Genomic DNA, 8575 nt, shown 5'->3' with positions numbered 1-8575 from the left:
GCCTCACTGAAAGAAGATCAGACAAAGAAGCACTGCTGACCTCACAATTTATCCTAAACTACTACAAAATAAAAACTGTCTTTTTCATTATCTTAGCCAAAAGTTCCTATAACTTGAAAGTTTATGTCCCACTTTGAATCAGTCATTCAATACTGACAGATAACTCATGGGTTACAAACTGCACCTTGAGCCACTTTCAACCTTGTCCAGCTCTATTTCTATATTTTCAGCTCTGATAGCACAAGGAGGGAAACACAAACTGGGGCAGATGCCCTTGGCTAACTTTTCCTCAATGCCTGATCCAAGTCATGCCATGCAAATGGGATCCTAATAAAGGATAAATGCTCAAAACCACAGGGCTGCTTTTATAAGTGGAAAATAATTTTTACACTTAATGTTTCTTCCTTCTTTCTTTCCTTCCTTCCAGAAACACAAAATTAAATAACTCTGTCCTGATTTATACATTATAAGCACTCATCCCTGGTTCTTCTTATGGTCCATGGTGGTTTCTTACATGCAAAAGCCTGATGGACTTCAGTCTTTTCTGGTGTGTTTTTGCTTTTAACATGTTAAACATTAATTCTTATTTAGACTTTGTTCATAAGATCATCTATTGATTACTCCCCAGTTTTCTCAGCACTGCACTGACTTTGCTTCTGCTGTCAGAGGTCTTGTTCATTTTATCTTACCAAAAGTTTGGGGAAAATCATCTCCATCCTGCTGTAGGCACTTGAGGGGCTTTGTTGAACCTGTGTAACACACTGGCAGGTGAGCCAATGCTGGTCTGGGTTGGCATTGCTGGTTGGTCATTTACTGAAATTAGGATGTCTGCAATTCCACCAGCTTGGTGTTCCTGGACATTTACCAGGTAAGTCTCTAAATGTGCTGCTAATTGCATTAAACACAAGTAGGGTCAGGAATATGTGATGTTCCACGAAGTCCAACATGGAAAGCTGTAATTTGGGTGTTCCTAAAAAATGTTAGGAACACAGCAGTGAAAAACCCTGCTGGAAAAGAAAAACCAAAACAAAAAATGAACAAAAAAACCCCAAACAAACAAACAAACAAAAAAGACAGGTGAAAAATTGCTTCTAGCACAATATTTTCAATTCTACTATTTTGGGGGAAGATTTAGAACAAGCTTGTAGCATTTTACAGAAAACTTACTCAAACTCTAGTGCTGCAGTTTCTGCCACATTGAATATTGTCATTCCTTTATGTGGCAAACGTGCTTGTATCCCACATGAGTTTGGCACCACTATCATTTTTCCAATCACATACATTTACTTAAATCAGAAACGTTGAATCAGAGTATAGAAGTTGGCTACAAAGCTCAAATTATCCATTTGGAACATGGTCTCTGATATTTTAAGTGTCGTGCTGTAAATACTTTTTTAGTATGTCATTCTATAGTGGAAATGTGAGAAGTGCAGTCAGTATTACCAAAAGGTCTTATGGATTTCATGCAGTTTCACAGATTTATCTTGCACAGAAAGAAAAAAATGTAGTGTTTGCAAAAACTATGATACGTTTCTAAGTCATCATCTCCAAAAGGAAACTTTCCGATTTTTCACTTGGAATGACTTAAAAAAAAAAAATCTTAACTTTATATTTTTGATATGGTAACATCATGATTTGGATTGATTTGGAGGGTGATAATGGTGTTTACTTGATCAAGGAAGTATCAGTCACCCAGAAATTAAAACACCTGAGTTAAAAAGTGCTAAATAACCTAAACAAAGATTAGGTTATTTAGTCCATAACCTAAACCAGAGATTATGGATTCCCCATCCATGAAGTGTTCAAGACCTGGTTGGACAGGGCTTGGAGAAACCTGGTCTAGTGGAAGGTGTCCCTGCCCATGGCAGGAGGTGGAACTGGATGAGATTTAAGATCCCTTCATTCCAAACCATTCTCTGATGCTATGAATCTGTGATCAAAATATATGATGAGAAACTCTCTGATCCTACTGTAAGCAAAGACCCAGCTGGCACAACAGGAAACCACAAGAACACACTGCTGATTCTTCTCCCCTACTGCCAAATTTTCTTGATCACATGGAGAGGAACAATGTGAGTGAAGGAACCAGGAGGTTAGTCAAAGAAAGATTTTATTCTAACCTCCCACTGATACTGAGTTTCACAGGTAATAAGCAGGACTGGCCTAAGGCCAAAAATAAACTTTTCATTTGGCTCTCTCAGCAATGGAGACTCAACTCCTCCAACACAGACCTTCAGCAAACTTTCCCTGGAGCAAATAAAATTTCATTCAGCTCAGGACTGGTAAAAGCAATTCTAGATGATGGGTGGGTTAACTTGGGTCCCTCATGTTGGTTTTCATTCCTAAGTCCTATCAACAGCTAAAGAGTCATTTGGCTGTATGTCAGCATATTTTTAAAAATATCTAGATGTATTTAATGTTTGCTTTATGCACTATGAGGGAAAATTTAAATAAAATTCCTGTTCTGTTTCTTCTCTGAAGATTTTTCTGGAAACACATGAATAAACCTTTTCATGCACATGTCTATGTGCTTTCTTTAGTCAAAAGATAAATCAGGAATTATCTTTAAAGAGTCCCATAACTGGACTTGACTCTGTAGTTAAAAAAAAAATTAAAAAGTAGAAGAATCTTTAGTTCAAACTATGTGTCTCCACAAGTCTGAGGGCATTTCACATCGGAATGACAACTATCTGCTTCAGGATGTAATTCTTTTCCCCTACCAGAAAACTTGGTGCCTCACAGAGAAAAAAGTAAAATAAACCACAAAATTCTGAAAAATGCAAACCAAAATTGTCATTTTAGTTTTCATGCAGAAAGTGTTATTTCCTCCTACACTGGTTCCGTCCTAGAAAATCTCTAGATTTTCATCCTCAATACTATAACTCTTAGCTCTTCTTTTGCATTCTGTGGCATTAAGTAAAACAGTGTTTGTGGAATCTTCTTTTCTAATTTCACTTTTCTTCCTTAAACGTGACTCTCAATAAAATAAAGCCCCCCAAAACTGATTAACTATTCTAAACCCATTTGATCATACTCTAAAGCCCAAGTGATGCAGGAAGAATAATTTTCAAGTTTTATATTTTAAAAACAATTGAATATTTCTAATCCTAGGTGTCCTGATCCCATGTGTTAGTTGCAGAATGAAGTAAATAACCTTCTTCTGTATTTGCATTTTAATTTTCTTTCAACATTTTGCCATATAGATTTTCATACAGAGAATACTTCTCTTTCTTTATAAACAGATGCCACTCTAGCTGTCATTTCAAAGACGTGTGACTGAATTTCTGAAAGTCTAAGAGACATGTTAAAAGTGACATGAAGTAAAGCAAATGATTTGACTATTGTTTCAAGCATTCTTTTTTAAAATTTAAATGCAAAAAAGAAAAAGCCCTGAAGATATTATTCAGAAATACTAGTAACAGTATTTCTATAATGTTTTAAATTTCTAAAGTTCCTATGTAGACAGTAATTAATTTAAATAATACCCATGACTTTTAGATGCTAATATTCACCTTGCAAAATAAATTGATTTGTTTGTGTGTGGGTATTCTTGAGGGCTACACAGGCACAGACTCTACAGTCATTTGTCAGTCTCTAATAAGAAACAGAAGTGACATCTGTCATGCATTCCAGTAAACACATTAAGCAAACACAATAGGACCCCAAAATGTTTACTCAAGTACTCTAATTAATTGTGACTTGCTGGAACAGAGTTTTCTATGAATTAAACACAAAGATCCATGCTCTCTCCTCCCCCTTGCTGTAGCTTTTTGCGCAGTGGGAAAAGATTTAAACTAAAGACTTCCCTTCTGGCTCTGCCAAGGTGCATTTTTTCCTCATAGACTTGACTTGCAGTACAAGTTGATGTGAGAGTTTGTCATGGCTGTTTTGACAGTCCGGTCATCCTAATCCAGGGATCTGGTCCCTGTGGTTTGTCAATTATCCTACTAACCCTACAGCGAGAGGAACACTCAAGGCACTGAACTGTCATCCCATAACCAAGAAATAATGTCAGCAGCCAGTGAGCAGGGATTGCGAGAGATGGGGATGATTTTGACAACAGAGAAGTGTGGATCATTTCAGCATTTATTTTATTTATAGGCATTCGTAACAAATTAATTACATCTCACTGCAAGGCTTCACTGAAACTTGCTGGATCCAGCCCTGCCTGCACTCACAGGGTGCTGAGCAGCCCTGAGTGCAGAGATTGCAGCACGGCAGATCCAGGCGAGGAGGTTCGATTCCCGTTTCGTTCATTCCCCTCCTGTGACCTTGAGCTTGTTACTTGACTTGGATATGTTTCAATATCCCCCCGGATAAACTGAGGATAAAAGCATGCACTCTTAAGAGCAGGCAGAGCCTTAATCAATTAATGCCTGCAAAGGACATTAAGATCATTTAGCAAAAGGTAGAATTAAAGTGCAAATTATGCTAAGGTCCTACTGGAATGAAAGGCAAGTGTGTTTAAAAGGGGATTTAGATGCAGAAGGTTAGACAGCAAAGAAAATCTAGGTGGAGGATCACAAGAGGCTTGATTCTGATCCAGTGTGTAACAGGATAATTTGGCTTAACTCCCCACTTAACACTAACAAAGCAGGCTCTGCCCTGGATTCTCACTTGGTGTAAAGTTATACTGATCTATGATTGCACCGATTCAACCAACTCAGAGTCCCAATTTTTGGCTCTGCAAGTCCTCTTTATTAGACCTATAATCTCAATTTTTTCATTCTTTTAGTCTATTTTTTCCTATCATTTCTCAATCACACATTTACTGAAACCATGTTGAGGTGAGAAAATATGTCAGAAAAAGTGAAGCACCAGACACAAGCTAAACCTCTGGAGTCATCCTGGCTCCTAGTAAGCCACAGGCCCAACCAAAAGGACTGGATGATGGAATGGGTAACAGTGATGGCCTCCTACACCTTTAGCTCTGGGTTTAGACGTGGTACAGCCTCAGCAGTAACTGGTTCAAATTTTCTATCACCTGAAAGCTCTGCAGAAAAGCACAGGGTATGAGACGGATGAATTTCCTTGGCATCCAACCTGCCCTCGAACACTTGCAGGGATGAGACAGCCACAATTTCTCTGTGCCTGGACCTCACCAGCCTCACAGGGAAGGATTTCTGCATCCTATGTAATCTCTACCCTGCCCTCTGCCTGTTTGAAGCCATTCCCCCTTGCTCTGTCACTGCCCTTGTGAAAGGTCCTCCTCCAGCCAACAGTATTGGGGTGAACTCTGAGAAAACACAGCAGATATTAAATTTAATAATTTAAGAGATTGCTTTTAGACTGTTTACAGTAGACTGAAAAATTTAGATCTCCAGTTTGTGGTGGCTGGGAAGATTTATTCTTGACACTGGTACAGAAATGGAAAGGAGAAATTTCATGGCAATCTTCTGAAGGAAAAATTCTTCCAGTTGTAGGTGTTGTTTCAAAACCATGTGTGCATCCATTAGAACAATGAAATGTAGATAATTTTGTCTCCTACATATCCCTTACTGACTGAAATATGCACATCAACTGCTGATAATTAGGGAAGTCTGGGTAAACAGAAATATCTCAAAATGTCTGTTTAAAATCACCACCTTCATTTTTAACTATATTAGTGGGGAATTAAAATCTGGAGGCCAGGACTTGTTATGATCATGCCTAATATTCCACTCTAGCTATTTCCATTGCAGCATTGTCAGCAAATCTGGAAAACAGCTGGAAGCCAGTCCAGGAAAATATTGTATTTTAGTGATGTGTTGCTATGTAAATATCACCTCATTGTGCAAAAATTAGACCATCTTCTTCCTGAAAACCTTGAAAGTGTTTGTCCTATATAGAAAAAAAAAAAAGCCCCAAAAACCACAAAAACCAAAGCAATCCCCTGAAACTTTGGAATAGTTGAAATGAGAAACAGCTGATCCAGCTGGCACCAGCTAAAGGTGGCTGTCATTCTCTACAGCATTCAGGTAGCTTAGGGTAACCTTTATAGATAGAGAATTGTTGTCTTGCATTAAACATTACAAAAGTCTGTGCTGGGTGTGGATATTTGCAAAGATTAAGACAGAAGACACAGTGTGAAGTGGAAGCACATATTGCACAAGGAAACAATGCTCAGCTCCCAAGAGCCAAAACCATAAATGAGTCAACATCTCTTCTCAAATGAAGCCCACTAAATTTCTTTTTTTCTCCCATGCACCTCACCACTGTACAGTTTGAATATGATCCCTGCTGTTGATGAAATGTCAGTCAAGAAAACCTTTTTATGGGGGGTTTATGTACTTACCTTCTTGTAAATGTAGATGCCACAGATACTCCACATCTGGATGGGAGTCTTATTGATAAAGCCCCTGTGAAAAAAAACAAAATGCATCAGAAACATTGTAGATCTCACACTCAGGTGACCAGATAACAGGATATACTTATTTTATACCAGTGACCTTGCGAGCAGCAATATCACAGAATTATGGAAAAACCCTCTAAGACCATTGACTCCAAACATTTGTGCAGAATCATAAGCCCACCATTAAATCATGTCCTCAAGTACCACATCTACATGGCTTTTAAATCCCTTCAGGGGTGGTGTCTCCACCACTGGCCTGGACAGCTTTTTCCAAGGCTTGTCCACCTTGTCTGTGAAGAAAATTTTCCTAATATCCAAACTAAACCTCCCCTGGAGCAACCTGAGACCATTTCCTATGGTCCTATTGTTTGTTTCCTGGGAGAAGAGCATGACCCCACCTGGCTCCACCCTCCTGTCAAGGATTTGTAGAGACCCAGAAGGTTCCCCCTGAGCTTTCTTTTCACCAGACTGAATTCCCCCAGCTCCCTCAGCTGCTCCTCATCAGACTTGAGCTCCAGACCCTTCTCCATCTTCATTACCCTCCTCAGGCTTCAGGTCAGTGTCTTCATCCCACCCTCAGTGGGAAAGGACATAGATTTTTCAGGGCTTTTGTTTTGGGTTTTATTGAAGGTGGGCATACTGATATTATGAACATGTCTGGAAATATTCAGATGTGGTAGGACCTGTGCCTGGGAGGTGGATTTTTCAGTTCCTGTTAGTGAGGTGGTTGAGGCAATAAAGTAAACACAGCTCATCCCCTGACTCTCCCCATATGGATGAGGCTAACTCCAACACCTCAGAAGGCTTATTCCATAAACAGTGGATACTTTAAAACTATTTGTGGTAAAGTTGGATTATCAATGAGAAACTTTAAACCTCTAAGACTGCTACTTGACAATTTGTCACTCAACTTCAGCAAAACTATAGGGGAAAAGCACAATGAATTAATGAATAGCAACAAATCCCCATGACAACATGTTACTTCATTAAAATTTTATCAGCATTCTTCCTAGGGAAAGCATGCCTTCTGTTCTACGCTGAGCTTCTTCTACAGTGTTTTACAGACAATTCACAGCATTCTGGCGCTTCAAAATTAGTTCCTGTGGAGAGTGAGCTACACACAGACTCTAGATTGTGTCACACAGCGATCTCCTGGGTGCCATGATGAAGTTTTGCCTACATTTTTTGTGTGTATCTTATGCCTTAAACATTAATCAAGCATTTCCCAATTGCTTTCTTTGAGAATAGGTTAATTAGCTGCAAATGCATCTCTGTGTTAATTTTCAGCAAATGCATTAAACTGCATTTCATAAATATTTTCCTAGCAAGCAAAGGAAAAAGGAAAACTTTAAAAGGAAAATGTTTTCATTGCTTTCGCTGGGGCTCTGTCTTATGCCTTTTTTTTCTTTTCTTCTTCTTTTCTTTATTTTTTGTGTGGAGATCCATAAAACATATCCATTGGTGTTCGGTGTATTCCTCAGTGTGGATGTAAGTGAAAAAAAAGAATAATAATGAAAATGGTTGCTAGATACTGTAAGCTTGCCAATATAATCTTAGGATTTGTTAAAAAAATATTCCTCTGCACAGAAACGCTGAATTTATTTGCTTGGAAATTCAAATTGTTTTAAAAAGAAAAAAAAAAAAGCCAAACCATATAGATCATGAGAAAAAGGCTGAAATCACTCTCAAAAATAAATAATGGCTTATATGGGTATCAGTAACATGTTCTGGTTATGTTAATGACATTTCCCTCAGACTATGGCAGTCCACTTACTTACTGCATGTATTTGCCTCTAAAAGGACCTAACAAGAAAATATCACTTCCCAAAAACTTTGCAAGCCAAGTAGATTTCAGATCCAAAGGCTGCAGGGAAGGAAATTCATCCCTAGTTTTTCACCCATGAACTAAGGTGTTTGACAGAGGGATTTGGGTGTTCAATTGAGCAGCCAGACAGTCATGCAGGAGGAGGCAGAATTTAGTGTCCATATTACAATGTAAGGTTCTGAGCCAGATGGAAAGTATCAAAAAAGATGTTTCTTTGTCATTAGGTAGTTATTTTCTATAAACAATAAACATTGCAAAAGGAAGACACCAAAGCTTCCTACCTCCAGCCAAATGCCTGAGCTACACATTCTCTCCTTATGGCTCCATGAATCTTGCCAGTCTTGAGCAGTGGTGCTGCAGCAAACATTTAGAGATCTGTCTATGGAATATTACAGTAATGAGAACATTCTGTCTGGATG

The 8575-nt window shown here is 38.5% G+C and overlaps 1 long non-coding RNA gene across 1 annotated transcript; it reads right to left on the bottom strand.

The window, feature by feature from the left end:
• Positions 1-4086: 4086 nt before the first annotated feature.
• LOC146440417 (uncharacterized) lies at positions 4087-6720 on the bottom strand. The gene is made up of 3 exons (XR_014851417.1): positions 6672-6720; positions 6275-6338; positions 4087-4321 (listed from the first exon to the last, which is right to left on the bottom strand). It is a non-coding gene; the product is annotated as an uncharacterized LOC146440417 (long non-coding RNA).
• Between the last annotated feature and the right edge of the window lie 1855 nt (positions 6721-8575).

Source organism: Lichenostomus cassidix, chromosome 3, assembly GCF_008360975.1.
Source record: "Lichenostomus cassidix isolate B80296 chromosome 3, HeHo_3.0, whole genome shotgun sequence".
NCBI classification, from domain to species: Eukaryota; Metazoa; Chordata; class Aves; order Passeriformes; family Meliphagidae; genus Lichenostomus; species Lichenostomus cassidix.
Note: the sequence above shows the minus strand (reverse complement) of the source record. Positions and strands in the feature narration are given on the sequence as shown.